The following is a 21,548-nucleotide window of genomic DNA, read 5'->3' as shown; positions in this document are numbered from 1 at the left end:
GAGATCTCTCTGGGTGAAATGACATGATGACCACTTTATTATGTAGCAAGGCTGAATATATAAACTTTCATACGCAAATGAGGTTTTCAAACATTGCAAATGTCATTGGTTACAAATTATGCATCTGGACCAATAATAGAATTGATAACTGCGCGCTTCCTAAGTTTCACGTGTACACTTTAGTTTAGCTGTTTTCAAGCAAGTACAAAACAAGCAAATTCTACAGGTGTCAAGAACAATTTGTGGTCGGCTACATCCGTCCTGTGTAAACCATTTCCTATAGAAGAAGGCATGCAAAGCATTAGGACAAATTACAGTGCTTACTCTTATCAGACTATGGTGATTCTTAGAAATAAATGCCACTAAATTAAATGGATGACCAAGTAAATGTTATTAGTAACTCTTAAATATTTGGGCCACTTACTAATCTTTTCCAAAGAAAGCATTCTCAGAGAAATAGGATAGCAACATAGGCCTACTTTACAAGAATTGCTTTTAAGTTCTTTTCTGAATATTATGACTCACATTCAACAATTTTGGCATTACCACAGAAAAGGCCTGTTTTCTATCCCACATTCTTTGGGGGACAAAACCTTAAGCAGGCTGTTTCTAGATAACCTCACGGAAGGAACATAATCATTTGGGACAAGGGTGTCCCTAATATTTTAGGTCACAGTATTTTTGCATAAAATATAAATTGTTCAATCAGCCACCGTGCCTCATGGTAAGTTACAAACTATAGTGTGGAACCTAATGGAAAAGTCCATAGAAACACTATACACAAAACCAGATTGCACCATGCTTTTCCTTGATGTGCTAACCCAAATAAGTATTAACATAACTTTTTAAGCATAAATTTAAGAAGGAATATAAATCTAACAAGAATAAACTATTCTGCAGGCTGATACATAGTACTAACTTGTTTGAATTGTGATTTGTTGAATAATCTACAGTGATGATTCATATATTACCATGTTTATGAACCATAATAAGGCTTGTTTGGATCTGGCTTATGTGAATTCAGCCACAGATTTAATATACTTATGGTTTGTTGTATGTTGTTTCAACAAATACTGTACATTGTGCTTACCCAACACACTGAAGCACAACTAGGCAATGATATTTTAGCATGGTGCACAGTGCAAAACAAACCTTTGCGATTAGTTAACGTCACAGAGACTCAGAATATTGGTGAATTAAACTAAATTCAGTTAACCAGGGGTGAATGTGTCATGAAAACATAGTCACACAAAATTCTTTAGAACATCCTTCTCCAACAGGGCACATACAAATGTGGTGGAAGTAAAACCCATCATTCCCAGCCAGCATGGTCATAGGCTCTACTGGCTGGAGATGATGAGCTTTGTAGTCCGTTACCTCTTAAAGGACCAGCTAAAGTACTCAGATTAGGCCCTTTGCTTTCTAAACCTGGGAGCAGAATCAAAATCCCACTTGATGGATATGTTTCCGATTCATTTCTTCTTCTGCCCACCAAACCTCTCGGCTCAGTAGAGATTCCTACACCCACTCCTCCATTTCACTCCACAGCCTCATTTAGTAAGAAGCCGTGTTTATCTCTTCCTCTAGGCTTGTTACGGTTTCCCACTGAGCCCCCTTCCATCTTCTTCCAAAGCCAGCCAAAATACTGAACCTCTCCCTGCTCCTTCGCAGAGCCCCCACTCCCACCCCAAACTTTCCAGCTTTCCAGGAAAAACTGGATGATCTTCGATCACTCACAGAGGCTCAGCTACCTCAAAAAAGAAAGAAAGAAAGAAAGAAAGAAAGAAAGAAAGAAAGAAAGAAAGAAAGAAAGAAAGAAAGAAAGAAAGAAACCCCATATAAAGGCCGTTGACTAGACTCAGGTTACAATTCCTGGGTGGCTCAGGTCTCCTGCTAAGGAGGCGAAGGGGAAGGCGGGCCTCGGGGAGGCCACGGAGAGGGATGGGCCGAGGGAAGGAGGGAACTTGCAACATTGCCTTGCAGAATCACCATTTCCAAAGGCTTCCACGGTGACAAGAGGTTACTCGGCGTGGGGGCGGCTTTTTCCTTTCAGGATTTTTTTTGGTTTTGTTTGAAAAGCCAGGAAAGGAGAATAAAGGAGAGGCCGAAGCTGCCCATCCAATGGCTAGGGGCTCCCCTTCAAGCAAGCACCCTCGCTCCCAAGGGTGGGGAGATCCGCGGTAAAACAAAACAAAACGCCCAAAGCCAAATCAAGAGTGTCGGAGGTGTGCTCCCATTGCCAGGTAAGGACTTTCCGCTTCAGTGCAAAGAAAAAGGGAGGGTCGCAGGGCGCGGAAAGTTTGCACGGGCGAAAGCCAGCCAGCCCGCCCGCAGCTTGCTTTGAAACAATGAAAGTTGCTCCGCTGTAAATTTGTCTTAGCCTCTCTGCCTGTTGCAGGGTAGAAAAGTCATTTCTCGGTTGTGGTTGTTGTTTTGGGTGTGTGTGTGTGTGTGTTCCTCCCTCGGGAAAGAACTGCTCCCCAACGATTCCAAGTAAGTAGGGAGGGATGCTGGCTGGGTCTTCCTCCGCAGAACCTGGCCTCTCGCAACTCCCGACTCGGGAAGGGAGGAAGGGCAGGGAAATTCGTGTAAATTGAAAGGTAAGGCTTTGGAAAACGAGTCTTAACTCGCTTAAGGAAAATGCAGCTTTAAAAAAAAAACGGCTTCAGTTCTGGTCCAGGAAGAAGGAAGGTATTTTGGTTTCATCAGGCATGGGACAAGAAATGGCTTCTTCCCAGCTGGTTGGAATTTTAAGAATCACAAGGTTGGTTTGTAAAAAATATGTTTCTGATCCTCATGGTTAGTAGAGAGGGGCAAAGATTTTCATTGCTCCGGTGATGGCACTATTCTGATAGGTGTTGGTGTTGGGGATGTCCATATCTGCATCCATCATTCTCTCAAACACTGAAGTTTCTTGCTAACAATCCAAGTTTTCGTCTTATTTATGTACAGTATATAAGGGTTCCTCTCTGTGTGTTATTTTTTTTCCAACAAGTGGAGTGGCTGACCTGTGTACAGCAATAAGATAGCAGGAAAAGTAACAATCGAAGCCACACTTAAGAGTGGAACATGATTTGTTTGTTCATTGCATCTTTATTTGTTCATTGAAATTTATTTGGAAGAAAGTTGCCAGCTAGGCAAGATTTTTTAGGCATAGGTTTGGCTGAAGGTTAAAATGGAGCCAGGAATCACAGGTGCTAATTCAAAAGGTTAGGGTGTGTTGGTACAAAGTTTGAAAGTAATATGGCACTAACCATGGGGAAGAAGGTATTTATGCGATATATTTAGGCTGCTTGAGTGGTAGCACTTTAAATGTTGGTCTGCTGGCATGAGGGAGTCCCTCAGCCCTGGAATCCCATACACGGACTTTGAGCAAGTTGCTGTCTCTAAGCCCAGGTTGTGTCACAAGATTGTTGCTCTCGGATAAAGTAGAAGTCCTGTTGTTTAGAGCAGTGTTTTTCAACCTTGGCAACTTGAAGATGTCTGGACTTCAACTCCCAGAACTCCCCAGCCAGCGAATGCTGGCTGGGGAATTCTGGGAGTTGAAGTCCGGACATCTTCAAGTTGCCAAGGTTGAAAAACACTGGTTTAGAGGAGAAGTAGGATGTAAATGAAATCTATCAATAAATGAATATGCCCATTGGTCGGGCACCAAAGGAATCAGAGCTAGGCCTGGTTTCTTTTCCCAATTTTTTAAATTTTTTATTCTCTTACATACCATTATAAGTATACATAACTGTACGTATACCAGAGCTAGGCCTGGTTTCTTGTGTAATCAGTATCTCAACCATTTTTTCATTGGCTAATTACTGCTGGATCCTGGGCTAATTTTTCAGATTTAAAAAATACTGGTTTTTTACTATTTGGGGGGGTGGGGGGGCTCTGGTCACCATGCCCATAAAAGAGAGGCCTCCATGAACAAAGGGAAGGAGAAGAGATGCTGTATCTAAATTAAACCTATTTAGGAGTTGCTGTAGCTGCTTCTTTTTGTATTTGGAGGCCAGAAAGAAGAATTAGCCTTGGATAAAACCCTCCTTCTGGATCTGAAGGACATAAGGAGTGCAAGCTCCTTAGTCTGTTACTTTATGCCTTTGTCTTTATGCCTTACTCTTAGTTTTACCTTTACCAGATTTACAGGCCTAGCTGAGTGTATTGTCTGAACATGGATTTTCTCTTCTAATTTCCTACTCTCTTCCTTCTTCCACACGAGTCTGTCCTTTCGCATGGCTGAATACACTCAGTATGAAGAAGACTTTAGCTCACTGAGTAGAGGACTCAAATAGTTGATACAAGTTAGGATAGCTGTTGATGTGAAACGATTAAGTCAATTTTATTTTATTTTTTTCAAAATATTTGCTCATTCTAATGAGAGGTGAAATGGTCTAACGCAGGGATCGGCAAACTTAAACACTCAAAGAGCCATTTGGACCTGTTTCCCACAGAAAAGAAAACACCAGGAGCCACAAAGGTCCTAACCGGAAGCCCCCTGTTCAATTCTGGAGCTGACCGGAAGTTCAGTTCCCCCACCATAAAATCTCCTCCTAGTACGGTGTACTTTTTCCTCTACCTGTCATAACTGAAAGCCCTATCAATTGTGGAGACAACTGGAAAACCTTCCCCTTGCCATAGAGTCTTCTCCTGGCACACTGTGCTTCTCCCCACCCCACCCCCACCAGAAGCTCCTCTCAAAATTGTGGCGCCAACCAGTGACGGAGCCGCAGCAGAGGGAGGAAAGAGCCACATGCTGCTCCAGAGCCGCAGTTTGCTGACCCCTGGTCTAACGTAAAGTAAGACAGTGATGGATTTTTCTCCAGAAAGAGCAAACTATCCTGAGCTAGCCTTTATGTTTATATCTATATATACTGCATGTTTTTTATTTGGCATCAGTCTTTTTCAGATAGCACTCCCCAGATGTGTTGGAAAACTCCCATCATCCCCATGTGTCATATGGTCAGAGTTCTAGTCCAGGGTCCCCAGCCCCTGGTCCAAGGAGTGGCACCGGTTTGCAGCATACCAGAAACAGGGCAATGCAGGTCACACACGAAACCCTGCCCTCTCTGGTCCACAAAAAACCACTCTCAATGGAACCGGTCCCTGGTGCCCAAAAGGTTGGGGGAGGGATCGCTATTCTAGTCCAGCACGTTGGAAAGATACTAGGTTGGAAACGGACGCAGGCCATCAAAGGTCATTATTTTTCTTGAGAGCCAAGGAAAGCATTCCTGACCCCACATAATGAACATTCTATTCTTATTTGCCAGTAGTGAATATTATCTGGATCATAACACATCTTCCATGGTCCTCCATCATTGGTCAGATTCAGACTGAGGCCTTGGATGAATTTATCACTTTTAGTAATACTTCTGCTGCAACTCCTCAAACAACCATAAATTCGTAATTTAATCAATTGATATAAGACAGAGATAGATCTGTCACCCTCATAGCTAGGATTGAAGGAGAGGAATTCCAAGATATTGGAAACATTTTTAATTCAGGGTTTCTTGAATAAGTGAGTTGAAATTCTCAAGGTGTTGCAAGCAACTGAGAGAAGGAAGGACTCGCAACTGTTTTAAACTTATCTAGATTTGTTCAAGCAATGGAAGAGTTCAAAACCTGTTTAGGCTTTTGGCCCGCGCTGGGCAATTCACAGTACTGCAGAATTGTAGAAGTCTTTCGTTGTGTGAGAGAGAAAATGTTCATTATTGAAAATAAATAGCATAATTATTTCTTGTCCATCTCCAATTCTAATAATAAGATTATTATTGGGGGGGGCGGGATTTGCAGGATTATTATTACTACAATTTTACCGTAACATTTGAGGTGACGAATATAATGATTCAAAGATAACCAAATAAATGCAAATCAATTTCATTCTGGTTTCACCCTTCTCTGTATCTGAGAAGTAGTTGCCTTGGGGAGGGGGGTGAAACAAATGTTCTCAAACATTCAGGTTTTCAAGTTTGACTTCATATTAGTGCGAAGGTTAATTTTTACCCCCACATTCGAACTGTGTATGCTTTATAATTCCTCAATGCTTTGAAGACTGGCAAATTATGGAAATACCTCTTTGACACCTGCTCAAACAAACATGTAAAATATCAATGCATGCTAATAATCAAATACCAGGAAGTAACAAACGAGTGGCATTTTGTATTTGACCAAGTGCTATCAAACAGGAATGCTTTAAAAAATTGTATAGGATACATGTTTGTATGTACCGTATCATGCACAAGTAGTCCTTGATTTTCTTATCTGTTTTTTTTGAACATATTTTTTATTTTCATAACATACAATCACATGTATACTATACATAGCCAGTAACGTATAGTAATAAATCATCAACGCCCCCCCCCAAAAGATAAAAGCCCATTGTTAGCCCTTGATTTTCAACTGGTTGCTTTGCAAGCGTTTGAAATTATGACGGATCTCCCAGAAACTACTTATGACCTATTTCTGAAGTTAGAGGATCTGCTGTCCCATGGTCACGTGACTGCATTTTGGGTGCTTGACAATTGGTCCACATTTATGACTGTTTACAGGGCCTCCTAGTCAAGTGACCATGGTTTATAATGTTCTTTTCTGGAAAATGGCTTTCTGGTTTCCTGGAAAAAAATGTCTTGTAGCAAACAATGGGTTTGCTTAAAGACTTCAGCATTCACTTAATGATAACCCACAAAAAAGATTGTAAAATCAGGTCTGGTCCTGCTTTATGACTGTCATGACATGGCAGGTTCTATTATATTCAATTATATAAATGGAGGGTTACCTGTATCTAAATAAGTATAAATCTGATAACAAAATTTGCAAGGAAGAATATTAAAAGGAATATTGGAAGTACATTGGTTTTCAACAAGTTAGCAATATCTGGTTTTGGGAGAGGTTTAGGTCTATTAAATAAGTGTTGTGCAGGTTGCACATGTTGACTGAACACACCTGCACACACCCTACCTAAACATTTATTTTTAAGTTAAACTTAAGTTAAACAGTTTTCTCATCACCTTTGTTTTTGATTAATTGTAAGCATCTGTCATGAAACAATGCATGCAATAAGGAGATCTGGGAAAAATGTCAGTGGCATTTTCTCAATTCATCACCAGTGGTGGCCAAGTATTTTAAACCTCAGGTAAACTGAATTGATTTTATAAACATTTTACAGGGATTGGTTAGTAGAAAACTTTATGCACTATGTATTTTAAGAAAACTCTCATAAGTAGACAGTATAAAAAACCTCCCTACATTCAGGGATGAAATCCAGCAGGTTCTGACAGGTTCTGGGGAACCGGTAGCAGAAATTTTGAGTAGTTCAGAGAACCAGCAAATGCCACCTCTGGCTGCCCCCAGAGTGGGATGGGAATAGAGATTTTGCAGTATCCTTCCCCTGGAATGAGGTGGGAATGGAGATTTTGCAGTATCCTTCCCCTGCCACGCCCAAGCCACGTCCACCAAGCCATACCCACAGAACCGGTAGTAAGAAAATTGAATTTCATTGGATACATTGTTAAACATTTCTGTAAGAAAATTCTTCTTCATTTAAGCTTTTCAGTGTCAGTTTTCATTTAAGCTTTTCAATGTCAGTTAGCCATAAAATTACATGCAGTTCACATGTCTCCAAAACTTGTTTTCCTTTCTTTCTTTCTGGCATTTTCTTTTTTATATATTTTATTTTAATCAACATTTTGATTGGCATTTTACCAGTTCAGCATCAGTATTTTCTAGTTTCTTTACAAATCATATTATAATTTCCACATATCCAGTTGACAGAAGATTTATTATCAATTATTCTCCCACTAGAGCCTGCAAAATGAAGGTTTGTCATCCAGTTTTTTTTTTCAAGTTAAGAACTTTGTGATATTTTTTTCAAGTAGAACTATTGACCAAATTTTATTCTTCAGCTGTTTAAAATTGCTAACTTACCCAACTATTTTCAATGCTGAGCAATTAATAATTTAGTTACCAAAGCTTCTGGCGACTGCCTTGACTAGTGCCTGAAGTTTTCTTGGAAAGATTTCAGAAGTGGTTTGTCATTGCCTGCTTCCTCAAGCCGAGAGAGCTGGCCCAAGGTCACCCGGCTAACTGTGTATGTAAGGTGGGACTAGAACTCATAGTCTCCAGGTTTTTAGCCTGGTACCTTAACCACTATACTTATAAATATTTTACCCCATATCCTTTCCATCAAATACATGTAAATACATTGATCTAAAATTATTTTTTTGTTTCATTATAACATTGTTTATCAAAAACCTTTTCCAAAAATTTGATACTTTTTCATATACCCATGAAAGCCAAAAAGCTAATTCCTGTTGTTGTTTTGGGGTAATTTTGGGATATCTGGGCAATGCTTTATGAAGCATTTAAATGTCACTGATGCAAACTTTTCCAATTCTGTATGGTCCTCAAGAGAAACCGACAAATCTCTCAATCACTGTAATGCTTGCCATATATCAAAACTCTTTTCCAGATCAGTCTCCCGTGTATTTTTCAGAACTAGAGAAGAGTTTTCTGTACAGCTACCTATTTCCAGTAATAACATATATTTTGGCAATTGTGTTTTACATTGAGAAAGGTAACTTAATATTAATTTCTCAAAACTTGTTTACCGGTCATTTGTAAATTATTTTAACTTTCTTACACAAAAATAGTTCATATGATTCCACAAAGCCACAATGTTTTATAATCTAATTGCAGCTCTATCTCTACTATGAGCTAAAGTAGTCTTATAAAAATCTTATTCTATACAAAAGTATTCCTTGACTTACGACCACAATTGAGCCCCAAATTTCTGTTGCTAAGCAAGGAAGTTGTTAAGTGAGTTTTGCCCCATTTTGCAACCTTTTTTTGCCCCATTTAAGTGAATCACTGCAGTTATTAAGTGATTCATGCAGTCATTCAGTGAATCCAGCTTCCTCTATTGATTGCTTGTTGAGAGCCGGCTTCCAAATGGTGATCACATCATCCCAAGATAGTAAAACTATCATAAATATGTGCAAGCTGCCAAGTGCCCAAATGTTGATCATGTGACCATAGGCATGCTACATGTAAAAACAGGCATGTCACTTTTTCAGTGCGCTGTAACTTCAAACAGTCACAAAATGAATGGTTGTACATTGAGGACTATCTAAACTGATTTTTATTTGGCCAGTTCCATATCAGTTGTAAAACTCACATAGATCATTTGGGATGTTAAAGTAGATTCATGCTGTAGAATTGCTACAGAGCTATACTTCTTCACAGTATTGCTTGTTATTCTAGATGTCTTTTTAAAGAATAAATTGCTTACTGTAAGTACTTATTCAAATCACATTTTCAACGTCTATCCACTGTTCTCACTGATCTTATTTTGGATAATGACATGGGTGGCATATAAATTTAATAAATAAATCTTTCAAAATGGATTGGATGTGATGGCTGTAGTTTGAGAATTTAATTTAGAGATAGATTTTTTTCCGAGAACTACATGTTATCTTTCTATTGATTGTTGGATTCGTTTTGTTTTTGAATTGAATAGTGTTTCATCATTCTTTTGAATGTTTTGAATGAAAAACGTTTTCTAGGATCTCCATAGGGAGGGCCTGACATAAGAAATTTAATTTTGAAAAGGCCATTGTTTTACCTATAGCAATTCTATGTTTAAATATTGGCACAGATTTTTGTTCTAGTGCTTAGGGTTTTAATTTTATATCAATCAAGCAGCAAAACAAAGAAAATTATGCAAAGCTAACAAATTTTAAAATAACATGAAAGGCTCTGAATGAACTACTATAAGGCGACTGCATGAACCAGAGAATAATAATTAAAAATAAACCCTCACAATTAGTAGTCAATGAACTCTTGATTGGAAAACGGTAATTTATTGACAAAATAAATGACAGGCTTCCAAAACATACATGAACAGTTAAAAAACGGAAAAAAAATTGGATATTTTAGAAATTAATATCTCCCCAAAACTTTTATTTGTAAAACATTTTTAAAGTAAATGTTTTGTTGTTCCTTTTTTCCTGTTTACAAAAGTACATGATAAAAAAGTGTAAAATTATAGAAACTTAATACATGAATTATAAAATCAGATAATTAAATATAGGGAAATGTTCTTAGCTTATAACACCTGTAGATGTATTTAGTATTTAATATTAATGTTCTCAAACATAGCATACTTGTGAAAAAAGCTGCAGCATATTTGCAGAAGTATCAGGTTTAACATTTAAAAAGCCTCAAACCCTCAATTATTGGGTATTCGTACTCTCCAGGAATACATAGAAGTATCCAGTATCTTAGAAATACCTTGGATATATAAGCCTTTGAAATACTTTAGTAAGGAGTTAACAAAAAACAAACGAAACAAAAATAATTTTAAATAATCATTGAATAACAACTGTGTTCCAGCATGGCAAAAAAATAAACTCCAGAATATATATTTTTTTTGCTTTCACTCCTCTTGGCCACATTGGGATTCAAGTCCTGCTGTAAATCCATAAACTGTCTGTTCTTTTCAACTACATCTAAGAAGCTAGAACTGAGCAGTCTGTTTTTGAATAGAAGCTCTGGCTTCTTTGTTTGTCATATCATACCAATTAGATCCTTTTATTGTTGAGTCTAGTCTTGCTTGTGGCCACCCCCACCTTATGCTAAGTCCCAAGGTCAGCTGCTGCTAATTGCAAAGCAAGGACAGGCATCCCTGCAAATCAGGGAAGGATTTAACCTGTCAAAACACACACACACAGAGAGAGACACAGAGAGAGACACATACACACACTCCAGCTTTTATCTCTCCTCTGCATTTGAAAGGGGGGGGATATCTGAATTCCTTGCCCATTTATTCTGCCTCCATTTTTTGCAGCTGCAGTTTTGGGTCCCTCAAGCTTTGAAGCCATTGGTGACAAACTATGTCCTTTGCTATGGAGGGCATAGTAGTGCTGGTGTCTTGTACATCTTGTTCTGTGGCTACCTCTGCTTAAACATGTTTGGCAGGTTGGGGGGTGGGGGGAATGAAGTCAGTGTTAACACCGCCGCCATCACTCCGGTAAAACCTGTTCAGAGGAAAATGTGGGGTGTATAGGAATTATGGCAGTGGAACTTCCTTGAAAGTGCCTTCAGTGTTACTCGGTAAATCACAGTGGAGACCCATTCACCAGCCACAAGCTATTTTGAGTGCTAAAGGAATATTGGGAAACCTACCTCCAAATCCTTTGTTCCAATATTCATGTAAATTAATTAGTTGTCTCATACCTTTCTGGAAATGACTCGCTGCTGGAAAAGTTGTACGTTCAGAAATACCGGTTTGTGTTTCCAGCTTCTGACCTCACCTTTGCTACTAGGCGTGATTTTGGACTTATTGCTTCTTCTTTTTCAGACTCCACAGTTTGACCTTCTGTGAAATGGAAGCTCAGCCGCTTCTCCGCCTTAGATTCAAATTCTTCAGCAAGTTGCTCATGTTTTTTGCTTCGCTTCGCTATGAAATGAGTTGGTTGGGGTTGGTTGTGTTCACTGTAATCGGCATTTTGCCTTCCCATCCTAAAAGGATGGCTAGAGACCTCATACAAAGTAAAAGCCGGGAATAAGATAAAAAGAGATCCCGATTTTTGTCCTGGAAGTTTGTTATTTCTTCACCATTAATGGAAAAGGTACATTAGTATAGTATGTAATGTAGTATTAATGTAGTAAGGAGGGAAAGGAAATTTCTGGGAAGACTCTTACTCATCTGTCCTTTCTTCCCCTCTGAATTAGTGGCATTGGCCCATCCAAAGGACCCTTTGGATTATAAAGAAGGTCATTAAAAGACCAGTTTAAGAAAAAAAAATCTTTGTCCATTCAATATTAAGTTAAAAGTAAATCTGGCTACCTCACCAAACCCAGGTTTTACTCTCATCCCTTTGACAATTGCTGTCATTATGACATCCCTCCCTGAAAAAGTGAACCAATTGTAATCTCTTTTCTCTTTTGCCAAGAAAAGCCAGTTTTATGATTTGTGTCCAGCATTATGTTGGCATTAGGAAGATCTACCTTCCCCCCATTGGTATCTTCCAGATGTGCTGGGACAGCTGGAGGGTGCCAACTTGGGAAAAGAGACAGTAGATTTTAAAAGTCCTGTGAGGGGTGGTCAGGTCTTAATAACGCATCTGGCCCTTTCTAGTTATTTTCCTCATAACTCACTCAGCACTTTAAAAACAAAGCAGTCAGTTGATGTAAAGTAATGGCTGATGCTCTTCTGCTGACTGGAACGGTGTTGTAACACATTGCAGAACGTGCCAAAGAGAAAGCCCAAATGAAGTGGATGACTGAAGAACATTCAATACTGTTTAGCCAGTGGCCATGAGGTAATTTCAGATTCTGGGCTTAATTATGTTTCTCTGTGCATCTTTAGAGGGCAATGAGCATTGCTTCAAAATGTGTTATGTCCTAATGTTTGGTTTACAAGCTGCACACTTCCATATAAGAAGTGAATAAGATGCATTATAGGAGCTTTCTTCCCTTTAATCAGAGTGAGATGCCTGCTGAGAAGCTGTCTCTTGGGGGACATGAAAAGGCAGCAGATTTGTTAGTTAAGAGCCCTGATCTGGATTGTTAGTGTCCTTGTTCTCCAGATTAGGGCAAGCCTGCTTGTAATAGGCCCTCCCTCGTGTCTTGGGTGAGGGCATTGAGATCTGGGTTGTAGTGTACCATTTTGGAAACATGCCTACTTGGGTTTCAGGCTTGGCATCAGCTGATATCCCAAGATAGGACTGGAGAGAAAGAGCAGCTAATGTCATTTGGCCAGCAGTGATGGCTTCTACGGACACTACCCTGCATTATTATGTTAAATTGTTTCCTCTGCTCCGGCCCTTTGGAACGAGCTCCCTGTGGAGATTCGGACCCTCACCACCCTCCAGGCCTTCCGCAAAGCCCTTAAAACCTGGCTGTTCCGGCAGGCCTGGGGCTAATGAGTTTTTGTCCCCCCTCGAATGGTATGGTTGTTGAGTGTTTTAAATTGTGGTATTGTTTTGTTCGTGTTCTTTTTTTTCTTATTTGTACCCCTACCCCTGACTTGGATGTGAGCCGCCCTGAGTCCCCTCCGGGGAATAGGGCGGCATAGAAATATAATAAACTCAACTCAACTCAACTCAACTCTGGGTTAAAGTTAAATTTTGGGGACACATGCGTATGACACTACATATGGCATGCCATTTATACACTGATTTTGCATCCTAGCGGGTGGAATTATCAATCTTTATTGGTTAGCCCTTGGGCCATATCAAAATACCAAGTTCCAGAGACAAAAACTACAGTTTAAGGGTGGAATTGTCAACCTACACTATGTCCTTGTCAATTTTAACAGCTTTATTTAAAAGGTTCTCCTCGCACATATGTGCTAGTTGTTCCCGACTCTAGGGGGCGATGCTCATCTCCGTTTCAAAGTCAAAGAGCCAGCAAGGTTTGAAAACGTCTCCGTGGTCATGTGGCTGGCATGACTAAACGCCAAAGGTGCACGGAACATTGTTACCTTCCCGCCAAAGGTGGTCCCTATTTTTCTACTTGCATCTTTACATGCTTTCGAACTGCTAGATTGGCAGAAGCTGGGACAAGTAACGGGAGTGACACTAGGGATTCGAACCACTGAACTGCTGACCTTCTGATCGACAAGCTCAGCGTCTTAGCCCCTGAGCTGCTGCGTCCCTCAACAGCTTTATTTACCAGAATTTAACTCTGAAAAATCTCATTTTGTATGGAGATAAAGTGGGGGAGGGGGAACGGTTTCCTGGGGAATATTCTGGCAGTGATCCAAAAAAATAACTATCTGATCAATGTAATGTATAAATGGCTATGGAAACGGGTCTTGAGACTTTTGACGTTGCTGATACCATTCAGATGCAATCATTGTGAGACTCCTGTTGCACTTTTCACATTATAGCATATTTGCTATACTTCCTCTTGGGCAGAGTGGTTCTCAACCTGTGGTCCATGGACCTCTGGGTGGGTGGGCGGGCGTGATGTAGATTTACGAGGTCTGTGAAACCTTGAAGAAATGTTATGATTTAAATCTTAGTTAAGTCTTGATGGTCCATCACCACAAAAAGTATTTAAAGGGGGTGCGTGGTGAAGTAAAGGTTGAGAACCACTTTACTAGGTGGTGAACTTTGAACTTGCTTGAGCCAATAGAACTATGGCAGAAGTGAAGCTTGAGCCCTGCACTTTCAGTCTGGCACTTATAGTAATCTACATATATTTCTGGAGAGTCAAAACAGTTAATTTAAATTGAAACCAGCATGCAATGTTCTCCAACGACACCTTTGTGGGGGGGGGGGGAATTAAAAGATTTAATCCAGTTGCACAGAAGAATTCCTGAGTTAAGCATCTCATTTCCGTCTTCCATTTGTTTACGTGCTATGTTATTTCACAATTTCACAAAATATACTTTCGTAGCCTGATTAGTTCATCGAGAACTCGGGCAACTCATCAAGGGCAGCCAGATGCCAAGGGAGAATTTGAATAAACAGATTCTGGGATGACTCCTGTTACCCAATAGGATTGTATCATCGTCCTGGGCTAAAGGAAAGAAATGGCAATTACAGGTAGTCCTCGGCTTACAACTGTTCAAAGTTACACCACTGAAAAAAGTGATTCGTGATCATTTTTCACACTTGCTACCATTGCAATATCCTCATGGTTCATAGGATCAAAATTTGGATGCTTGACAACTGGCATGTATGTGTTTATGACGGTTGCTGTGACCTGAGGTCATGGGATCACCTTTTGCGATCTTCTGACAAGCAAAATCAACGTGGGAGCCAGATCTATTTAACATCTGTGTTACTAACTTAACAACCGCACTGATTCACTTAACAACTGGGGTAAGAAAGGTCGCAAAATGGAGCAAAACTCACTTAAAAGCTGTCTTGCTTAGAAATGGAAATTCTGGAGTCCATTGTGGTCGTAAGTCGAGGACAGCCTGTATAGCAGGGATAATGAAAATATCTATAGGTATCTTTCATATATTCTCTTAAAGATGTCATGTTCAAACTAGAACCATCCAGAGGTTCTGGATTTGAAATGCAACGTATCTTGAAACATATCAGTTAAGAAAAACTACTTTCAAGAAGTTGGGGAAAAGTGGTTCTTTTGACTGCCCGCCACTTTATAATCACAACATCCTTGTGTTGTTGGACACACTGAAAAAAAACAGTCCAAGGTTGTTTGGGATGAATTTAGTGCAGAGTTACTGAACTCCTATTGACAATAGTAGTTGGGTTCTCACATTCTGCTAAGCCAAAAATACGCTTTTCAAGCTACAATCAGTGGTTAACAATAGCAATAGCAGTTAGACTTATATACTGCTTCATAGGGCTTTCAGCCCTCTCTAAGCGGTTTACAGAGTCAGCATATTGCCCCCACAGTCTGGGTCCTCATTTCACCCACCTCGGAAGGATGGAAGGCTCAGTCAACCTTGAGCCGCTGAACTGCAGATAGCAGTCAGCTGAAGTGGCCTGCAGTACTGCACCCTAACCACTGTGCCACCTCGGCTCTTAAATTGCTGAGTTCATGCAACATCAGATCCAAAGAAACATATTTGGTTCAATGTAATGTGTGAACCCAGCAAGTGGTGTTTCAGTTAAATCACAGTTTAAATCCAGGAATCTGAAACTTCAATCAATACATCAGGGGTGGGTTTCAACCAGTTCGCGGCGGTCCCTGCGAACCGGTTGGTCGCCGAACCCGGAAGTAAGTAACTTCCGGGAACGGCGCCCCCGCACGCCTGCTCCTTACCCGGTTTTGACGATTTCTGTGCTTCCACGCATGCGCAGGACGCATACAGTGCCTGCGCGATCCTCCAGGAGCAGCTGGAGCATCGCACAGACGCTAGTATGCATGCGTGCGCCGCGTGCGTGCACGCATGCGCGAGGACACCGCCGGCCTCATTCCAACCAAACCAGTTGGAACGGGGCGAGAAACCCACCCCTGCAATACATATACCCGTGATGGTGAACCAATGGCACGCATGCCACAAGTGACTTGCAAAGCCCTCTCTCCGGGCACACGAGCCATCGCCCAACTCAGCTCCACTGCACATGTGCGCTCGCCTCCCGCTGGCCGGCTGCTTTCAGAGTCTCTGACACCCATGTGGGAGACGTATATCCATGCACAGGGGGTTGTATGTGCATGCGTGGGGGTTGCACGCACATGTGCAGGGATGCAATGTGCCCCCCTTGGCCCGTTTTTGGTCCCAGGAGGCTTCAGGGAGGCCTGCTAGGCCCAAAATGAGGCGTGGGGGTTGCGCACATGTGCAGGGGAGCAGGGGGAATGCGAGGAGTCATGCACAAATGTGCATGGTGCATTGCATTATAGGTGTGGGCACCCGCGCATGTGCCCCATTTCGGCATTCGAGGAGAAAAAGGTTAGCCATCACTGCAGTATACCATTTAACTTTGGAAGTAATTAAAATATATATATCCCTATCCTGGAATGATAGCATCTGTAATCCTTTCCCAAGAACTGGTAGGAGCTGAAGTTCAAAATACCTCCCCCATATTAATATTTTAAATTATTCTATCTGCTTAATATTATTTCAAAATTAGTTTTATGTTTGCCTTTGTCTCATCTATACTTGATAACAAATACTCAGCAAGTTTTTGAATATTATTATAAAGCAAAGAATAGATTTTTATGTGAGTTTCTGGTAATATGTCACTTTTTATATTTCTTGCAATCAAGCTATACATCGGGTCAGGACTGATGGATGCCAAAAAGGATTAAATGGAGATCTGTGATTAAGTATGGGAGAAGGACACCATCTGGATTTCCTTTTGTTTTGTGTTACTGAGGATTGTCTTCAGAGAACCTTTGAGGTTTCAGAAATGGATTTGTGTTACAATGATTAATAGCAAAACCATTTGTTATAGGCAGAGGTGATATTCAGTTTATAGGTGTGGTGGAGTCCAGTAGTATTTCATTCTGTGATCAGAACATTTAATTTGTAAATGATATAAATTATTTCTCCAGAGAAAAAAGAGCTGGTAGAAGTTTTGCTCTTAGACATTTAGGGGATTCTTGGATGTCATCCTTTTTCTGAGGAATTATGCAGAGGTTGCCCTCAATTTTCAACAGTTCATTTAGTGACGGTCCCAGGTTAGAACATCACTGACTTATGACTATTTTTCACATAACCAATGGAGCATCCCAATGGTCACGTGATCAATAGTCAGATGACTCATATTTGTGATGGTTGCAGAGTCCCAAGATCATATGATCATCTTTTTTGAGCTTCTGACAAGCAAAGTCAATGGGGAAGCCAGATTCACTTAATCACTCAATTACTAACACAACAATTGCAGTAATTCACTTAACAATTGTGGCAAAAGAAACGTCGTAAATGGGGCAAAACTCACTTAACAAATATCTCACTTAGCAACATAAATTTTGGGCTCAATTGTGGTTGTAAGTTGAGGACTATCTGTAGTTAATTCTACTTAGTTCCCCTAGGTAACCAACGTGATTAAATTATGGATTCTACACCCTGAGATCCTTGACTTTCCTAGTAATCTAGACAGATACGAGATTATCGGATTAAATCAGGGATGTCAAACTCATCACAGTGGCGTCACGTGACATATCGGGACTTTCCCCCCCTTCACTAAACCTGGCGGGGGCGTGAAATGAGTTTGACAGCCCTGGATTAGATGCTAATAATTCGGTATTTCCCTTTTTTTTAAGACAAAATCTGGAAGTGGAATGTTCAGGGTCATGGATCTGGATCATGATTATCTATCATGTCCTTTGTCTAGTTCTACCTTAGTTCAGTATATCAATCCAGCAAGCTAATTTGTTCAATAAATCATGGTTACACAAATGTTGGCTTAGCAAGCAGCATGAACTCAGTTGTAGGTTTCCTAGAACTACATAGCAATTACCACTTTGCTAGTTTTGTCCAGCCTGAAATTAGACTATAGTTGTCGACATTCTTAACCAAGGAGAACTCGGGCCAAAACCTTATATCTAGTTATTGTTGTTTTGTAATAGCAGCATTCCATTTGCATATTTTTCACCCTTTGAGGCTCTTAACAGGCGTCTGTCTTGGGAGTTACTCACTTGTAATGAGTGCTGGTAAAAGGGTAGTTGGTTGCAGCTGGAAATACATGAAAATGTATTGGAATGGCAGTTTCCTTACAGAATGATAAACAAAACTCACAGCGTTATTTTTTTGATATTTTCTGAGTCAGAGCAGCTGTGGTTGCAGAAAATCTTTTAGCATCTCCTTCTCCTACATATCCAACTTAGGGAGGAAATATTTCCGAGGAAGGGTTTCTTATCAGATATGTGCATTTCCCTCACCCCCCCCCTCCCGCCCAGCTTGGCTTCTGTCTTATCCCAAGGGTTCTGCATCTTCAGCAAAACTTGGTGGGTGAAGTGAAGGCTAGTGTGATACTCCCTGTTATTCCTCATCTCCTATCAGCTTCTCATTTTTGCAAACCACATCCTTCTGTTCGTGTGTTTCTCCACTACTACTTCAACTCTGAACATTTTGGCCTAAAATGGAAAACACTTTGTCTAGTAGTTGATTTCCCCCTAACTACAGATTAGATATTTAGGCAAAGTTGGAGATTAGACATTTAGGCAAAGTTTACGGTTTTGGTTATTAGACAGAATAGATTATAGAAAGAAAAGAGATATGTTGCAACCATAGAGTAAGACATAAATTTATAATTGGACTTAACGGTTAAGTTTAAGTGCTGTAAAGATCAAACACTCTATTTTCTCCCCTTCTTGCAATGTTAGCTTTCTCTTTGATTTCTTTTTTTCTTTTCTTACTTTATATTAGTCTGCACTTTTTGAAAGCAATACTTATGGGTTTGAAGTTGTTTGGGTGTTTATCAGATATTACAAAATAAGGCATACAGCACTTTGCATTATTGTCGAATGCTACAAATTGCTTTGGAGAGTATGGGGGTGCCCACATGGGACTTCACTGCAACAGTTTAAATGTGTTTTTCCCCAGGATCATACTGTAGCTGCGGAGAGCAGCCATGCATCTTATGAAAGATGTAGCTGCTTTAAGGACATTTAAGTAGTAAGTACTATGTGAGTACTTCAGTGCATTTCAAAGTACCTCTTAGTCTTCAAGTCTGAAATGCTGCATAGTTGCACAATGAATATTTAAAGCATGGGGTCTAATTGATTTAATTTCTACATTGAGAAAGATGAGTTTTGTAATTTATATCAGTAAGCTCTTCCTTCCTTCCTTCCTTCCTTCCTTCCTTCCTTCCTTCCTTCCTTCCTTCCTTCCTTCCTTCCTTCCAATAAGACCTGCTAATCATAGGCACAAGGGTGTTGAGAGAGGCCATCTGGTCTGTTTACAGTTCAAGCGTTTCTCTGATCTCTACCATTTTGGCCCATGTACTTCTTTTAGGCATTTATTTTTAGTTGTAAATGGATATATTTTGGGCAATTACATCCAACAATTTCATCATATTTCCAGAGTAGAAACTGGTAGCTGGTTTCTGGTTTCTTTGTAATGAAAGCTGGGATTGTTTCAGAAGCTGATGTTTTAAGAGGACCATGTTAGGAGAGGAGTTTGCTAGCACCTTTTGGGACTGACCAAAAAATAATAATCCTTTATCTGACTTTAGAAGAACATGGAGCTTATTTTTGTTTAAATTGCTTAACCCCAAAATCAAAGGGTTTCAGGCAATCTCAGAAGGTCTTAACAAATTCAGTGGGCTTTTAACCCATTATAATTGCTAATTGATAAGATACTGGCAATCCTTGGAAAAGATGCATATAAACTGCATCTACATAACCCAACTACTACTCTCCTTTTTCCCTCCCATTGCAATCCGAATTTAAACCTTACCTTAGTCTAGCCATTCTATGCATCTGATGAGGAGCTCATGGCAGTTTACAACCTTTAATTAATTGAAAAGGGTGCCATTAGATTAATTATATTTCAGAAGTTTTCTACTACTTTCCTCCTTCAAGCAGGTTTCTTTAGAGCCTACAATTCTTAAATTTGCAGGTATAGTGCAAACATGTGCAGCTGAGTTTCCTCAGACCAATGCCTATTATCCACAGTAGCCTGCATTTATATAGAGTGCGTTGCTGGTATAAATGCTGCTCTTTCTTCAATCTTTTAATGTGGGCAAAAGGTTGTTGAGGATCTAGCATCAGACTTGGAAAAGTTTGAGAAAGAAAGAAACCTTCCTCATAGCTGTTGCAAAACTCTTTTGATAGCTAAGAAAGCACAGAAAACAAATTGGTGTTAAAATGTGTGCATGTATGCGCAGGGAAAGCAGCATTGTGTCCAGTTCTTCTGATGCTCTTAGCTTTACAGTACATCTCTGCTAAAGCATAGGAAACGTTATAACATACACAATTTTTAACTGAAGTTAACTAAATTTGCAATACTTATTCTGAACACAAACAGGTATGTGTATGTATTTACATATTGTATTCCTGCTTGTAACTGCTTGAGCTAATACTAAATGGAATGGAATAAACATAGTATATGTATAAGCATATACCCGATGGATCACCTACCCCATTAGGTGTTTGTTCATAAAATTTTAATTCTGTTACATCCATTACTAAATAAGTAACAGAGTAAGTTACAGTGCATCATCCGACTATGAGAGATAGGATACGACCAAATCCATTCCAGACCAACTACAAAATAAAGTAGGAAATTTGCTGGCTAATTTATTCTTGGTTATAATAATTAGTCATAGTAATATCTTTTTCAGGGGCTAATTTATTTTACTTAAATTCCTACCCTATCAAGATTACTTTTTCTTAGGAAACAACTTGAAACCCACTACCATCCTCTTTTTCTTTTTACCTAATTTACTCCATTGCCTCTTCCAAAGATCAAATTGTTTCCAGGCCTTAAAAATAACTGGATTTTGGTGCAAGATGTGTGCAGACTAATAACCTGGTTATGTCCATGAAGAAGATGGGAGGATGGAAAGCAAAAGGGTGGCATGAAACTACATTTAACCATTTCTTTCTTCTGCACAGTTATAATGATAAAACCATGAATAGTAAACTTCCTGAGCTAATGATTCTGTATAAACAGATTTTTAAAACTTGGTCTTCTATAATGTATTAGAATGCAGAAGAGACTGAATGTAACTGTCACATTTCCTTGAACCCTTATAAAGGATGGTTGAGTTTTACACTTCTGCAAGAATGACTTCTGGCAAACAGTTGCACGGGTTAATTAACTAGTGTTCAGTTTTTTGGTCCGTACACTGAGCACTTGTGCTGGATCAGAACAATGTTACTATCACCATCTTAATTTCATTTTACTTGCTTTTCTGAAAACCAGAAGGTTTGAAAAGGGGAAAGGGGGATGGATTCTAGGATTTTTAGAACCTGTGTCCCAAATCTAAGGTTGAAGAATTCTAACCAATTAGACTTGTGGTTTCTGCCATCTTTCCCCAAAAATAAGACAGGGTCTTATTTTCTTTTGACTGCCAAAATAAGCGCTTGGCCTTATTTTCGGGGAGGCCTTATTATTTTTGAGGTGCAGGAGGCAGTGAGCGTGGTCCCCTCATGGCTGCTGCTGTGTTGCGCTGCTGCATGTGAGGAGT

The 21,548-nt window shown here is 39.8% G+C and overlaps 1 protein-coding gene across 5 annotated transcripts in view; it reads left to right on the top strand.

The window, feature by feature from the left end:
• The first annotated feature begins 1,991 nt into the window (after positions 1 to 1,991).
• The window catches only part of LPAR2 (lysophosphatidic acid receptor 2), a 34,042-nt gene continuing 14,485 nt past the window's right edge, over positions 1,992 to 21,548 (top strand). For 2 of the 5 annotated variants that reach the window (XM_087710681.1, XM_087710685.1), the window contains exon 1: positions 1,992 to 2,243. The gene's annotated coding sequence lies outside the window, so the exon portion shown is untranslated. Of the gene's footprint in view, positions 2,244 to 2,320; positions 2,494 to 2,517; positions 2,765 to 21,548 lie in introns of those variants that run through there. The other 3 variants (XM_087710686.1, XM_087710682.1, XM_087710684.1) reach the window with 3 other exon arrangements.

Source organism: Thamnophis sirtalis, unplaced genomic scaffold (genome assembly GCF_051295495.1).
Source record: "Thamnophis sirtalis isolate CommonGarterSnake01/CBP01778 unplaced genomic scaffold, rThaSir2_p1.2 scaffold_3, whole genome shotgun sequence".
NCBI classification, from domain to species: Eukaryota; Metazoa; Chordata; class Lepidosauria; order Squamata; family Natricidae; genus Thamnophis; species Thamnophis sirtalis.
This window is presented reverse-complemented; position numbering and strand designations above follow the sequence as displayed.